General features: G+C 52.5%; 1 protein-coding gene across 1 annotated transcript in view; it reads left to right on the top strand.

Moving 5' to 3' along the window:
* Positions 1-4,525: 4,525 nt before the first annotated feature.
* MIDN (midnolin) overlaps positions 4,526-14,895 on the top strand; it is a 47,383-nt gene continuing 37,013 nt past the window's right edge. Inside the window, exon 1 of the mRNA XM_083483950.1 lies at positions 4,526-5,078. The gene's annotated coding sequence lies outside the window, so the exon portion shown is untranslated. The remainder of the gene's footprint in view (positions 5,079-14,895) is intronic.

Genomic DNA, 14,895 nt, shown 5'->3' on the forward strand with positions numbered 1-14,895 from the left:
GATTTAATCTGCCATTCTTCTCTGGAACTTTGTCTTCTTTCTATCTCTGGGTCAGCCTAGTACAGATTCCTTCACGCTCCCCAGCCGGCAAGCTTCTCAGACTTTGGGATTCTTCCATGGCATAGCTTGCCTCCTGCCCTTTGCAAACATTCCTCTTACAAGTTCTGCCTGGAGACACGACCCACACCTCTGAGTGCAAAGGCCACAGGCAGATGGTGCAACTCAGCCGCCCAGCTTGACACACACACACACACACACACACACACACACACACACACCTGGCAGGCTTCAAGGTTCTGCAAACAGTCTGAACTAGCAGAAAAAGGTTTCTTCTTCAGACCACCTTTTGTTTCCCTTCCTCACCTATGGACTAGCCATTTCCCTACCTGGGATCAAGGTACCTTGTATTTTAGTGTTTTGTTGGAAGCCGCCCAGAGTGGCTGTGCATGTGCGAGTTGCGATTCGGCTTCCCCAGCCACTCTGGACGGCTTCCCAAAAAATATTAAAATAACTGTGACACATCAGACATTAAAAGCTTCCCTAAACAGGGCTGCCTATAGAGCGAAAAATACAGTAACAGTGGACACTCGGGTTGCGAACGTGATCCATGTGGGAGGCATGTTCGCAACTCGCAGCGTTCACAACCCGCACCGTCGTATCTGCGCATGTGCGGGTCGCGATTCGGTTTTTCTGCGCATGTGCGAGCGCCGAAACCCAGAAGTAATCTTTTCCAGTACTTCTGGGTTCGGCACAGTGTGCAACCCGAAAACGCGCAACCTGGAGGGTCTGTAACCCGAGGTATGACTCTACAGGAAAGGGCTTCGGATGTCCTGCTGAGCGCAGTGGCGAGGCAGCGCTCTGCCGGTTGGATTTGTGCCTGTTTTTGTTGTTGTTGTTCGAAAGCCTGGGCCTGGAAACCAGGGCAGCGCCTCCTGACTCTCAGGGAAGGTGACTCAGGTTACGTAGATGGAGAGGGAGAATCGAAAGGTCACCGCTTCCTCGACTTGCCAGCGCTGTGATTGCTCTGCTGCCAGCCCTCTCACACACTGAACGCATACAGATCTATTTGTGCAACCCGAACACAGCTCCCTCCCACCTTGCGACGCCGTTCCTGGCAGGAGCCCGTGTGCGTCGTCGAGCGTTTACACAGAGGAAGAGATAAATATATCTGCAAGCCTTGCCTACGTCAAGAGTTTGCAGGGAGTGGAGGCTGCTTAGCTGACAAAAAGTGTCCTGGCAGGATCGGTGGAAGGGCTTTGAAGCCCCGATCCTGCGCCGCCGCAGCGGCACAGACCCTTCCTTTCAAAGGAGACGCGTCGTATTAGTCTCATTCATGAATGCATTGATATTCCAGCTTTTTCCGACCAACGAGGTGGCTGGCGCGGCTATGCTCTCTGTCTCTCTTTTCCCCCACCTGAATCGGTACAGCAACCCTGTGAGGGGGGTTAGGCCGGGAGAGGCAGCTGCCGGGCCAAGGTCACCCGGCGAGCTTCCTGGCCAAGGGCTGGGGATTCGAACCCTGATCTCTCCCCACTCCTAATGCGATGCTCTAACCACTAGTGGGTTAAACCACAACCACTCTGGGGTTGTGGCACTCATCTTGCTTTATTGGCCGAGGGAGCCGGCGTACATGTGGCCAGCAAGACTAAGCCGCTTCTGACGAATCAGAGCAGCGCAGTTTACCTTCCCGCTGGAGTGGTACCTATTTATCTACTTGCACTTGATGTGCTTTCGAACTGCTAGGTGGGCAGGAGCAGGGACCGAGGAACGGGAGCTCACCCCGTCATTGGGGGGATTCGAACCGCCGACCTTCTGATCGGCAAGTCCTAGGCTCTGTGGTTTAACCCACAGCGCCACCCGCGTCCAGGTATTTGTCTTAAATCAGGAGTATTTACTGGACATGACCTTGAGGTCTAGCACCTTGACTACCATCCGCATGCCAAACAAATGCCCAGCCGCCAAGCCCCTACACCTCTGTAAGGACACAAGGTGACCTGAATTCTCCCTCTCCCTCCTTGCTACTGTTTCCTCTTTCGCTGCCCGTATGTTTTCATTTCCCTGTCCTTGAGATCCAGTGACTCAGCCCGCAAAAAAAAAAAAAACAGCTCTCATTTGTCATTTTCTGTTTAGACTTTTTGATTCACCCAGAAACACGGTTGGGCTCTGAGGCATCGGCTGAGTGTTCTGGGCGAGAGCCGCAAACAAACAAAGGAAATGTTTCTCGGCCGGGCAAACAAGGGGCGGGGGGAGCTTCGCCGGTTGGATTTCTGCCTGCCTGGCCACCATTGTTTTTTAAAAAATCCGTTTAACGGCAGGCTCCAATTCACGCCGGGACGCGGGTGGCACTGTGGGTTAAAATACAAAGCCTAGGACTTGCCGATCCAAAGGTCGGCAGTTCAGATCCCCGCCACGGGGTGAGCTCCCGTTGCTCTGTCCCAGCTCCTGCCAACCTAGCAGTTCGAAAGCACGTCCAAGTGCAAGTAGATAAATAGGTACCACTCCAGCGGGAAGGTAAACAGCGTTTTCGTGCGCTGCTCTGGTTCGCCAGAAGCGGCTCAGTCACGCTGGCCACATGACCCGGAAGCTGTACGCCGGCTCCCTCGGCCAATAAAGCGAGATGAGCGCCGCAACCCCAGAGTCGGTCACGACTGGACCTCAGGGGTCCCTTTACCTTTACCAATTCACGCCAGGCATATCAGCCTCGGAAGACCAAGAAACCTCGCCCGTTTTCAGGAAAGCCCTGTTCTGCAAACGGCACTCTGGATACGCTCAGAGGATGCTTCCCTGCTTGGTCTCGGCTTACACCAGGGGTCGGCAAACTTTTTCAGCAGGGGGGCGGTCCACTGTCCATCAGACCTTGTGGGGGGGGCGGACTATATTTTGAAAAGAACGAATCCCTATGCCCCACAAATAACCCAGAGATGCATTTTAAATAAAAGCACACATTCTGCTCAAGTAAAAACACGCTGATTCCTGGATTGTCCGCGGGCCGGATTGAGAAGGCGATTGGGCCGGATCCGGCCCCCGGGCCTTCGTTTGCCTACCCATGGCTTACACTTACTAGATTTGCTTCCCTCCGGCATGCGAAACAGAGGTGAGCTCTTCCTAAAAAACAGCTAAGGATCCGGCCCTCATTGTTCTCGATTTTTCAAAGGAAGCTGCTTTCTGCAAAGGCAAACCACTAATCCATTATCTCGGTGTTAACTACACTGGGCCCTTCTCCCTGCCCCACCTACATCTGGTGCCTTCTGCATGGAAAACTCTTCTCTTTTTAAAAACGAAAAGACAAGGCTCTAGTCCTCATGTTGATGAACAAAGGGCTGGTTTAAAGAGAAACAGAATCATAGAATCCTAGAATTGTCGAGTTGGAAGGGACCACCAGGGTCATGTAGTCCAACCCCCTGCGATGCAGGAAATTTTTTTGTTCAACTCAGGACTCGAACCCACAACCTTGAGTCCCTTGCTCTGCCAGCTGAGCTACCCTGCAGAAGGGGCCTCGTACAGAGTCAGACCATGGATGTGTCTCGTTCTGTGATGTCGACGCTGGCTGGGATTTCGCTGTTCTGATGCAGAAGATGAGCTCTTGGAGGGGGGAGGGACAGGGGAGAATTCTGAGTAATGGGTTGGTGACGACTGAGTCACAGGGGGGTCAGAGACCAGCTCAGCGCAGGAGCAATCCCCTCAGCAGCCTGACACACCCGTGTGGCTTATGCGGTGACCAAGACTGTTTTGGGACACCTGTCAGCTTGCATTCAGCACACGTTTCTAGTGATGGGGAGCCACCACTAAAAAGACCCAAACCGATGGATTCTGACAACAAATGAGATTCCCATAAGAGCCACTCAGTGGTGGAACAGACTCCCTTGAAAGGCGGAGAGCTCTCCTTTCTTGGACAACAAAGGTTGTGTGGACAGAGAGGGATTCTTTAGCTGCAACTCCTGCATTGCACATAATTGCATTGCATATAAGGGTTAAACCACAGAGCCTAGGTCTTGCCGATCAGAAGGTCAGCAGTTCGAATCCCCGCAATGGGGTGAGCTCCCATTGCTCGGTCCCTGCTCCTGCCAACCTAGCAGTTCAAAAGCACATCAAAGCGCAAGTAGATAAATAGGTACCACTCCAGCGGGAAGGTACACGGCGTTTCCGTGCGCTGCTCTGTTTCGCCAGAAGCGGCTCAGTCCTGCTGGCCACATGACCCAGAAGCTGAACGCCGGCTCCCTCGGCCAATAAAGCGAGATGAGCGCCGCAACCCCAGAGTCGTCCACGACTGGACCTAATGGTCAGGGGTCCCTTTACCTTTACCTCCATTGCACGGGGTTCGGCTGGATGACCTTTGGGGTTCCCTTGCAACTCGTAAGGTTGTCTGGTTTGGGGGCCTGTGGCAGGACGCCGAGTGGGAAGCATGGAGCGGCCGCCACGGGCAACTGGCCCAGAAAGAGAGAGGGAGGGAGAGGGAGAGATTGAGAGTGGCAGCCAAAGTCTGGCAAGCGGCCGTCTATGCTCAGTGTTTCGTCAGCGCCAGTGTGCAAATCCCTTTGCTGAGTCTGCAATGCTCAGCAGGGCTCTCTTCTCTCCCTCTCATTCTTTCCCTCCTCCCTCCCTCCCTCCCTCCCTCCTCCTCCTCCCTCTCCCAAGCCCCACCCAGCATAATGTGACTGTCAGCCCTTGGGTTCTGTGTGGGATAAAAACTTTTCGCGCACCTCCCGAACATTTCATTTAATAAAAAAAAAAGAACCACGCAAAACCGCAGCGCTGCTGGCTGGAAGGAGCGAGAGACTCGGCTGAGCACCACAGGCAAAGCGGACGACGCCTCTGGAGAAGGATTACATATTTTTCCTCCCTCTTTGTAGGGCGAGATTCACCGTGTGCTTTTTTTTCTTCCTCCTCCTTGCCACATCCGCAAGAAAGGATCTTTTCTTCTCCCGAAGGGTTTCCCCGCCACGTGAGGACCTGCCAACCCGTCTGGAGACAAAGGATACAATTTTCAGCTTTGGGGAGAAATTTCCTGGAAGGGTGTTTTTTTATTTCGTTTTCGGGAGCGATTCGGCGGAGAAGGCGGCGTCTCCTGGCGGATTTTGGTGAGTCTCTTTATGGTTTGGGTTCTCTTGTAAGGAGATCCTTTTCCCCACACCCGGGCGGTGGGGCCCGTCCGTGCCTGGCTCTTGCTCCTCCGGGGTCGAATCCTGCGCCGCTTCGGCAGTTGCTTCCCCCACCCATTCCCAGCCCCCCACCCCCCCATCTCGAAGGGAAATGCTCTCAAACGGGCTCCTCTCCAAACCGGCTAGACAAAAGAGTTCCCAGGGAAACGCCTGGCTTCGCTCAAGCCTCCTTCCCGTGGATCACATTTCAGAAGATCCCTTTGACATTTTCCATGTCGTCGCTGGGGCTTCTGTGAGGAGAAGGGGTAGGGGCAGGCAGGCAGAAATCAAAACCAGTCTTTCCACCGTGAAAAATCCGTCACGCGTTTGAGTTTCAATTACCACTGCGGCTGTGCGTTTTTACGCACGCACTGGTCTATCGAACAGACAGACTCACACGGGTCTATTGTACACGAACGCACGTCTGTTTCGTGCACACACGGGTCTCTCTCTCTCTCTCTCTCTCTCTCTCTCTCTCTCTCTCACACACACACACACACACACACGTCTGCCTTACAAGCACACAGATAGAGCGTCAATTCACACATACACGTAACCCGTGAGACTTGCTTCACTGAGTAAGCTTGCAAAGCGCGCGCCGTCGTGGAGCTTACTCCCGAGTAAGCGGGGAAAGCGCCTCAGATCGGGCCTCCTGAAGTCCCACGAACTAGCAGCCCAATGGATCTTTGCATTCTCTCTCTCTCTCTTTTTGCTCCCCCTTTATAAAGAAATTTCACCGGGTTATCCGGAAGGCTCTCCGAAGGATACCCTGATATTTTTTTGGAGAGGGGGCTCTTGCGGAGGGCGGGGGGGGGAGGAGGAGACTCACACCATTCATCAAAAGCTCCTTTCTTTTACATCCGAGTTCCCCCCTCCTACCCGCCCTTGCCGTGTTAGAGAGAGGCGAGAGCCAGGGACTCTTCAAGAATAATCTTCTGTTCTTGCGGATAAGAGACTCAGCCAAATTCCGGGGTGGGGTGCGGGTGGCCCCCTCCGCCCAAACAAGATTACCTCCCCCCCCCAATACACACCACTAGAAATATATATTCAGCATCCATTTATCCTGTTTAAATGCAGATGCAGAGAGCGCTGTGGTCATGAGAGACCAAAACCATTTGAGATTTTATTGGAGGGGGGGCGGCGGCGAGAGAAATAATAATCGTCTGCTGGATCTGTCGGGGGTGCCGAAAAAGAGAGACTTGTGTGCTCTTTAGCTTTCCCAACACAGCCCAGCCTAAGCTCCCTTCCTTGAGGGCTAGAGGCTTAATTCACACGCACACGGGTGTTTCTCGGGAAGCTGCAAAACTGCAAAATCCTTTAAACAATTTTCGGGTTTGTGTGGGTGGGTGTTTTCTTCATTGTTTGAGGGGGGGTGGTTTGTTATAACGCCGCCTCTCTCCTCCTGTCTTTCCATGGACTTCTCTGTCCATCTGCGGAAATGGAAGGCAAATTTGTGCCTTAAATTTGTGGAAAGAAAACCACTTTTGGAGAGAGAGAAATTAGATTTGGAAACTCCAGTCCTTAATCTAACTGGCTTATTTTTCAAGACGGAAGGGCATCTCTCATTGCTCGATTTAGCTGTGGGGTTTTTTTGGGGGGGGCGGATTTTTGCTTTGCCAAAAACTGGGGAGGCGGAGGAGCCACACAAACCATACAGAAGACCCACACCCTGAAATGTATTCCGCCCACGTAGATATTCCTCTCCGTGCGTCTCCCACCCCCTCGCATTGTTAACGCTGCCCATTCATCTGGTCTCCCGTTCCCCCCGCCCTCATCCTCTTCCCACCCCGTATTTCCATAACCCGATCAAAAGGGGGGGGGTCTACTTTAGCCTCCAAGGACACAAGAACACCCCCCCCCGCCGCCCTTATGCCTCGAGGGCGCCGCTTCCAGGAGCGGTTCCTGGGCTCATATGTCACAGTGGGGAGGCTGGGAACCGGCAGAGAGTGCGGCAGCACCTTAATTTCGGTTCTGGAAAGGGGCAGGGGCTTAGCCCCCACCTGGCTGACCTAAGCACCTTGCACTTTGAACCCCAGCCGCATGAGAACCGCCATTGCTTGCTCCCTGGCGGAATGCAGTCTGTGCTATTCAGAAGCCTACAAGAAAACTAGGCCTGTGTTGGGATAGGAGAATAGCCTTGGCCGTGTGTGTGGTTTTTTCCAGACTTTATTTCTTATTTTTATTCATTGCATTTATATGGCATCTTTCTCAAGGTGGCACGGGTGGCGCTGTGGGTTGAACCACAGAGCCTAGGGCTTGCTGATCAAAGGTTCGGCAGTTCGAATCCCCGCAATGACGGGGTGAGCTCCCCTTGCTCGGTCCCTGCTCCTGCCAACTTAGCAATTCGAAAGCACGTCAAGGCGCAAGTAGATAAATAGGTACCACTCCAGCGGGAAGGTAAACTGCGCTGCTCTGATTCGTCAGTCCTGCTGGCCACATGACCCGGAAGCTGTACGCCGGTTCCCTCGGCCAATAAAGCGAGATGAGCGCCGCAACCCCAGAGTCAGCCACGACTGGACCTAAAGGTCAGGGGTCCCTTTACCTTCTTCCCAAGGTAGAGCACCTAGTTCTTCCCCTCCTCATTTAATCCCCCAAAACAACCGTGCGAGGTAGGTCAGGGCTGAGAGGGCAGAGGCAAAGGCACCAAGGTGACCCAGTGAATTTCATGGCTGGGTGAGGGTCTCACTCCCAGGTCCTAGCGCTCATTTGATCTCTGTGCGGTGGGTCAGGCTAAGAGGCAGCGGCTGCCCCACCCCCAAGCCCCTCAGTTTCTTGGCTGAGCCAGGATTCGAACCCTGATCTCTCCCAGCCTAGCCACCGCACTGCGATGGCTCTCCGTTGTTCCAGGCAACCATTGCAACTGCCTCTTTCGTGAGCCTGATGGGCCCATTTCACACGCCTGTTCCACTGAGGCACCGGTGGTTTCCTTTCCCTGCTGAAATAACCCAGAGTTACTCCCTTATCTAATAACCTCCGTGGGAGAAAGAGGAGAGGCTGGAGGCTGGGATCTCGTCGCTCTGATGACTTCTGGAGGTGGGAACTATCGCATAAATCTTTCCCTGCGCCTTTGGTTAAGAAAGGAGGCGAGTGGGCGAGCCAAGAATGTGTCATTCGGGCAATCGGGTTCGTTTTATTTTCTTTTCCCCCTCCGAAACGCCCTGTGAGGTTGGCAGAGGTTGTTGAGGACTACGGCACGGGGCACTCTCCTGCCTCACTGCTTTCGGACCTGCGCACACCTCGAGCGTCGGGGGGGGCGAAAGCCACGACGGCGCTCTTGCGTTTCGCGGAAGGTCGTTGCGCTGCTGGCAAAGGTGGGGCTGACATGGCCCTCTTTTGCCAGGCGTCACAAGCTTCTGGGTGGCCGGGGACTCCTCGTCAGAGAAGGACAAAGAGCCCGGTGTGACCCAGAAGCTTGCTCTTAGGCCAAATAGGGGCCAATCTTCCAAGTACGCTGAGTGTGGCACTCGCAGCCTGCTAGGACCTCAGGCTTACTGGGCCAAAGTTGGGGGCAAAGGGAGGGTCTCTAGAATGGCTCGGAGGTTTTCCTCGCCCGGCAGCCTTCTGCTCCTGCGAGGTAGGGCCGTGCGTAAGAATGTGCTCTCCCATGCGGGGAGAGGGGTGGGATTTCCCGGCACCAGTGTTTTCCGCTTAACTTTTTCCACGCCTTCCAGCGGTGGCCGTGTGCATCCCATAATTCTCCTGCTTCCCTTTATTTTGCCGAATAAGGATCTCTCTCTTTCTGGCCTGCCTTGCAGATCTGCACCCCACATTTAAAGCACATTTGGCGCCCATTTAAAGCACCCGCCACACAAAGAATCACGGGAACTGTAGTTCAAGGGCGCTGGGGATTGAGGCTCGGTGGCGGAGCAAACTACAGTTTCCAGAATTCTTTGGTGGGGGGGTCAGGGGCTTAAAAAGCACAGGGCAAGGGTCTTTGTTTTGGAATCTATCTGCAATGCCTTTCCTCAGCAGCAAACTGCACTCTGCACATGCCCCTTTTCCTTTCGCCCGGCTGAGCCCGCTTTGGACTGAAGAGAGCAGAGTCCCTGTGACATATTCAGGCGTAGATTTATTTGGGTAGGTGAGCATCTTTTGCTCCCAAACCCCTTGCAAGCCCCTTCCTGAAAGGGCACTCGGTACGTGTTAAACCCCAATACGCAGAGGTAAAGGTAAAGGTAAAGGGACCCCTGACCATTAGGTCCAGTCGTGACCGACTCTGGGGTTGCGGCACTCATCTCACTTTACTGGCCGAGGGAGCCGGCATACAGCTTCCGGGTCATGTGGCCAGCAGGACTAAGCCGCTTCTGGCGAACCAGGGCAGCGCACGGAAACGCCGTTTCCCTTCCCGCCGGAGTGGTACCTATTTATCTACTTGCGCTTTGAGGTGCTTTCGAACTGCTAGGTGGGCAGGAGCAGGGACTGAGCAACGGGAGCTCACCCCGTCCATCGCGGAGATTCGAACCACCAACCTTCTGATCAGCAAGTCCTAGGCTCTGTGGTTTAACCCACAGCGCCGCCCGCGTCCCATCAATACGCAGAGTTAGGCCCATTGAAATTAAAGGACTTAAACCAGCCATGCCCATCAATTTAAATCCATAAGTAGGTATTATAAGATATATGACTTGTGTATTTTGGATCTTTAAAAAAATATACCTCCCTCTGAAAAACAAGTCAAAGGGGGGGCATTATTTTATTTTTTAAAAATCTGCATCAAAGATGTACTGTTTTGCTTACGAATCTTAAGCTGACATACAGCCCCCCCTTTTAAAAAAAATCTGGGATCACCCAAGGGGGTTCACCACCAATGAGGGGATTTCAGGCCTTTGGCCCGGCCACCCCTCGTGTCTCCCCACCCCCACCCCCAAATATGCCTTAACCCCCCCCATGCACCTATTGTTCCTGGGGCTTTTAAATCTCCCCTTTCTCCACCAGGGGGTGCCCTTGCTTTGCTGGCTCAATCCAGAGCCGCTCCAGATCAGGTTCCCGTTCCCTTTTGGCTGACAATAAGACAACAGAGCCGAATAAGGTCCTTGGCCGAAGAAGCACGTTCAGGATCCAAAGGGGCTTTGCTCAGCACGGACAGGATCGGGCCACCATTCAGCAACTTCCCAGAAAAAAGGAGGAGGAGGAGGCGTTGGGAATAAAAACCCCAAGATCTCGCCATCACTGTGCGTCACGACCTCAAAGGACCCCAGATTTTAAACCTGTGGGTGTCAGATTATAGATGACACGGCTTCGTAGGGGTTCCTCGTCATCTTGCTGATTGCGTTATCCTCTCCCACCAAAACCCACCGTTCCCAGAGAATAATATTCCCCCTGCTGGTAAAATTGTTCCGCTTGTCTCTAGATCACTCCAACTCAGTTTTCTTAAGAAGTGTGCATGCGCACGAAAGCTCACGCCAATAGCAAACTTAGTTGGTCTCTAAGGTGCTACCTTAAACGCGGGTGGCGCAGTGGGTTAAACCACAGAGCCTAGGACTTGCCGATCAGAAGGTCGGCGGTTCGAATCCCCGCGATGACGGGGTGAGCTCCCGTTGCTCGGTCCCTGATCCTGCCAACCTAGCAGTTCGAAAGCACGTCAGAGTGCAAGTAGATAAATAGGTACCGCTCCGGCAGGAAGGTAAATGGTGTTTCCGTGCGCTGCTCTGGTTTGCCAGAAGCGGCTTAGTCCTGCTGGCCGCATGACCCAGAAGCTGTACGCCGGCTCCCTCGGCCAATAAAGCGAGATGAGCGCCACAACCCCAGAGTCGGCCACGACTGGACCTAATGGTCAGGGGTCCCTTTACCTTAAACTGAGGTTATGGTTGCCACAATGGAATGTCAAGGTGCTATTCCCCCCCATGGATTTTATCACCATTATTATTATTATTAGTAGTAGTAGTAGTAGTAGTAGTAGTAGTAGTATTTTGATGTATATTTCGGGGGGGGGGGTGTCTCAAAGCCATTTAGAGCACATGAAATTATCAAAACAATCCAGAATACAACAGATTCAAGGAAAATATTTCAGATCCTTCTCTAAGGGACATTTTTGCTTTCCCCCTATTTATTTACCTACATAATTTATAGAGCTGCCCCATAGCAGACGTGATTTAGGAAGCCGGTGGGGTGTAGTAGTGGTTAGAGCAGGGGCCAGCAAACTTTTTAAGCAGGGGCCGGTCCACTGTCCCTCAGACCTTGTGGGGGGCCGGACTATATTTTGGAAAAAGAAAAAGAAAAGAACGAATTTCTATGCCCCACAAATAACCCAGAGGTGCATTTTAAATAAAAGGACACATTCTACTCATGAAAAAACATGCTAATTCCTGGACCGTCCGCGGGCTGGATTGAGAATGCGATGGGGCCGGATCCGACCCCCGGGACTTAGTTTGTGTATTCATGGGTTAGAGTGTCAGACCTGGGAGATCAGAGTTCGAAACCCCACTCTGCTAGGAAGCCGACTGGGTGAACTTAGAGTCAGTTGCAACCTCTTAGGAATTTCTAACGCTGTGTCACTGTAAGCAATATTGAGCTAGAATCGATGGACCTGTGGTCTGATGTGGTATAAGGTCCCTGTGCCCCTATTTGCGAAGGGTCGTAGAAGAATGGATGCTTTTGAATTCTGGTGCTGGAGGAGACTCTTGAGAGTCCCATGGACTGCAAGAAGATCAAACCTCTCCATTCGGAAGGAAATCAGCCCTGAGTGCTCACTGGAAGGACAGATCCTGAAGCTGAGGCTCTAAGACTTTGGCCACCTCAGGAGAAGAGAAAACTCCCTGGAAAAGACCCTGATGTTGGGAAAGATGGAGGGCTCAAGGAGAAGGGGACGACGGAGGACGAGATGGTGGGACAGTGTTCTCGAAGCTACCAGCATGAGTTTGACCAAACTGTGGGAGGCAGTGGAAGACAGGAGTGCCTGGCGTGCTCTGGTCCAGGGGGTCACAAAGAGGCGGAAACGACTAAACAACAACAACAAAAAGAGTTTTGATTTACTTAAAGCACCTCTTTCTGCCCCTGAACAGGAAGGTTAAGACAAGGAAATATTTCTTGATTCAGAGCAGCCTAGTTTGGCCAAGGAGAGGTGCAAGCTTGCAGGTATTAACAGAGCGCTGGCGACGAAGAGCCCTGTGAAACCGCCAAGCTTGCCTGTTCTCTACACCGATTAGTCCCAGCAAAGGAACCCCCGTGTTGATCTCCTTTGGGGTCTCAGCTCAGCAACCACACAGCTACTAGATCGATTTGATGGCTTTATCAACACACTGATGATAAGGTAAAGTTAAAGGGACCCCTAACCATTAGGTTCAGTTGTGGCCGACTCTGGGGTTGCGGCGCTCATCTCGCTTTATTGGCCGAGGGAGCCAGCGTACAGCTTCCGGGTCATGTGGCCAGCAGGACTAAGCCCCTTCTGGCGATCCAGAGCAGCGCACGGAAACGCTGTTTACCTTCCCGCCTAAGTGGTACCTATTTATCTACTTGCACTTTGACGTGCTTTTAAACTGCTAGGTGGGCAGGAGCAGGGACCGAGCAACAGGAACTCACCCCATCATTGCGGGGATTCGAACCGCCGACCTTCTGATCGGCAAGCCCTAGGCTCTGTGGTTTAACCCACAGCGCCACCCGCGTCCCATGATATAGCTCTACTTTTAAAAAATGGTTCTGGGACCCTACGGTTCTGTGGGGCACAGATGTATTTATTTCTGATTAACTCTGCAAAAGCAGAGGGGACTGCGGTACATGGCTGTTGTATTATTTTATTGCAGGGGGATATTTTGGGATTACTTAATAACGAGTAGAGATTGGGTTTGTCTGGATACAACCAGGAAGCCGGTTTTCCCCTTCTGGACTTCCGTGTATTTGCACGAGAGGTTTAGCAGAACCAACTCTGCGCATGCTCAGAGGCACTGTTAATCAGCGAATACTCATTCAGAACAGGTCTTGGGGGCAAGACCTTGATCGGGGAGTTTAGGGTGGGTGGGTCAGTGAGCAAGGGAATATTCTGCAAGGCTCTATCAGTCTGGATAGACAGAAATGGGAAGACACGAGGAGGGGAGTCAGTTTTGAGTTTTTCTGGCCAGGTGTCTCCTGAAAAAAAAAACCTAATTATAAATACCCCTTGCTCAAATGCGGAAGGCATGTGAAGAATTTCAAGTTACCCTGTGAAAACTCAAACTTTCTCCTCCCCCAAATGAATGGGACAGGGAAAGCATTCCCCAATAATAATAATAACAATAATAATAAGCACTTTAAAACAACTCTCATAATTTAAATTATCACCGTCTTCATAAATCAAGACAATAAATGATGCCTGTTTACAAGAAATAAATGAGAATTACCGTATTTTTCGTCCCATAGGACGCTCCGTCCCATAGGACGCACCTAGTTTTTTTGGGGGGGAAATAAAGGGGGGGAAATTCCCCTTTATTTCCCTCCCAAAACCAGGTCGGGGAAACCAAACAGGTTGAGGAACAGCGGGATGGCGGCGCTGCGCCTCCCTGCTGTCCCCCAAGCTTGTGGGGCTGGCCGATGTCTGCCCGGCGCGAGGGGCGCTCTGCTTCAGGGTACCCCGCCCGCCGGGCAGCAGGCTGCTATCCACAGTGTGGGGAGCCCTGCGGGGAACTCCTGCAAGGCTCCCCATGCTGCGGATATGTTCCCGAAGCGCCGGGCGCTCTGCTTTCAGCGCGCCCGGCACTCCGGGAAGCAGGCTGCTCTCCGCAGCCTAGACAGCCCTGTGGAACCTCCCGCATGCCTCCTAGGCTGCGGATGTCTTCCTGAAGCCTGGAGAGCAAGAGGGGTCGGTGCGCACCGACCCCTCTCGCTCTCCAAGCTTCAGCGAAAGCCTGCATTCGCCCCATAGGATGCACCCAGCCCCATAGGACGCACCCAGATTTCCCCTTCATTTTTGGAGGGGGAAAAGTGCGTCCTATAGGGCAAAAAATACGGTATATTTCCAGTTTTTGAGTTTCCAAGTACCTAGTCCCTGCTGGGTTTATTTCTGTGAAGGTGCTGGCAAGCCACTCTCATTCAGATGAAATCACACCCTGACCAGCAGACCAGTTCAGTTGGGGCCATTCTCTACTGACCATGCCTAGAGGATTAACTTTCTAGTATTTTGCTTTGATACATCCCTGCGGAGCGAGTCCTATTTTATGTTGCGAACTGCCCTGAGTTTTACAGATGTCGGGTGGTTAATAATAATAATAATAATAATAATAATAATAATAGTCAGACGTACAGTGGAACCTCGGGTTAAATACTTAATTCGTTCCGGAGGTCCGTTCTTAACCTGAAACTGTTCTTAACCTGAAGCACCACTTTAGCTAATGGGGCCTCCTGCTGCTGCCGCGCCACTGGAGCACGATTTCTGTTCTCATCCTGAAGCAAAGTTCTTAACCCGAAGCACTATTTCTGGGTTAGCGGAGTCTGTAACCTGAAGTGTCTGTAACCTGAAGCATCTGTAACCTGAGGTACCACTGTACTTGGTTCATAATTTTGAGTGATTTGAGTTTGTGCTTTTTGATATAGATGCCGTTTTGTCTTTTGATACCTCGTTCACCTCTTTGCGGGGTCTTGGTCCAATTAAAGGTAAAGGTATCTCCAACACTCCCAGGTGCCCCCTTGCCTCTTAGGTAAAGGTAAAGGGACCCCTGACCGTTAGGTCCAGTCGTGGCCGACTCTGGGGTTGCGGCGCTCATCTCGCTTTATTGGCCGAGGGAGCCGGCGTACAGCTTCCGGATCATGTGGCCAGCAGGACTCAGCCGCTTCTGGCGAACCAGAGCAGCGC

This window comes from Podarcis liolepis (assembly GCF_965112155.1).
Source record: "Podarcis liolepis genome assembly, chromosome: 18".
Classification (NCBI taxonomy): domain Eukaryota; kingdom Metazoa; phylum Chordata; class Lepidosauria; order Squamata; family Lacertidae; genus Podarcis; species Podarcis liolepis.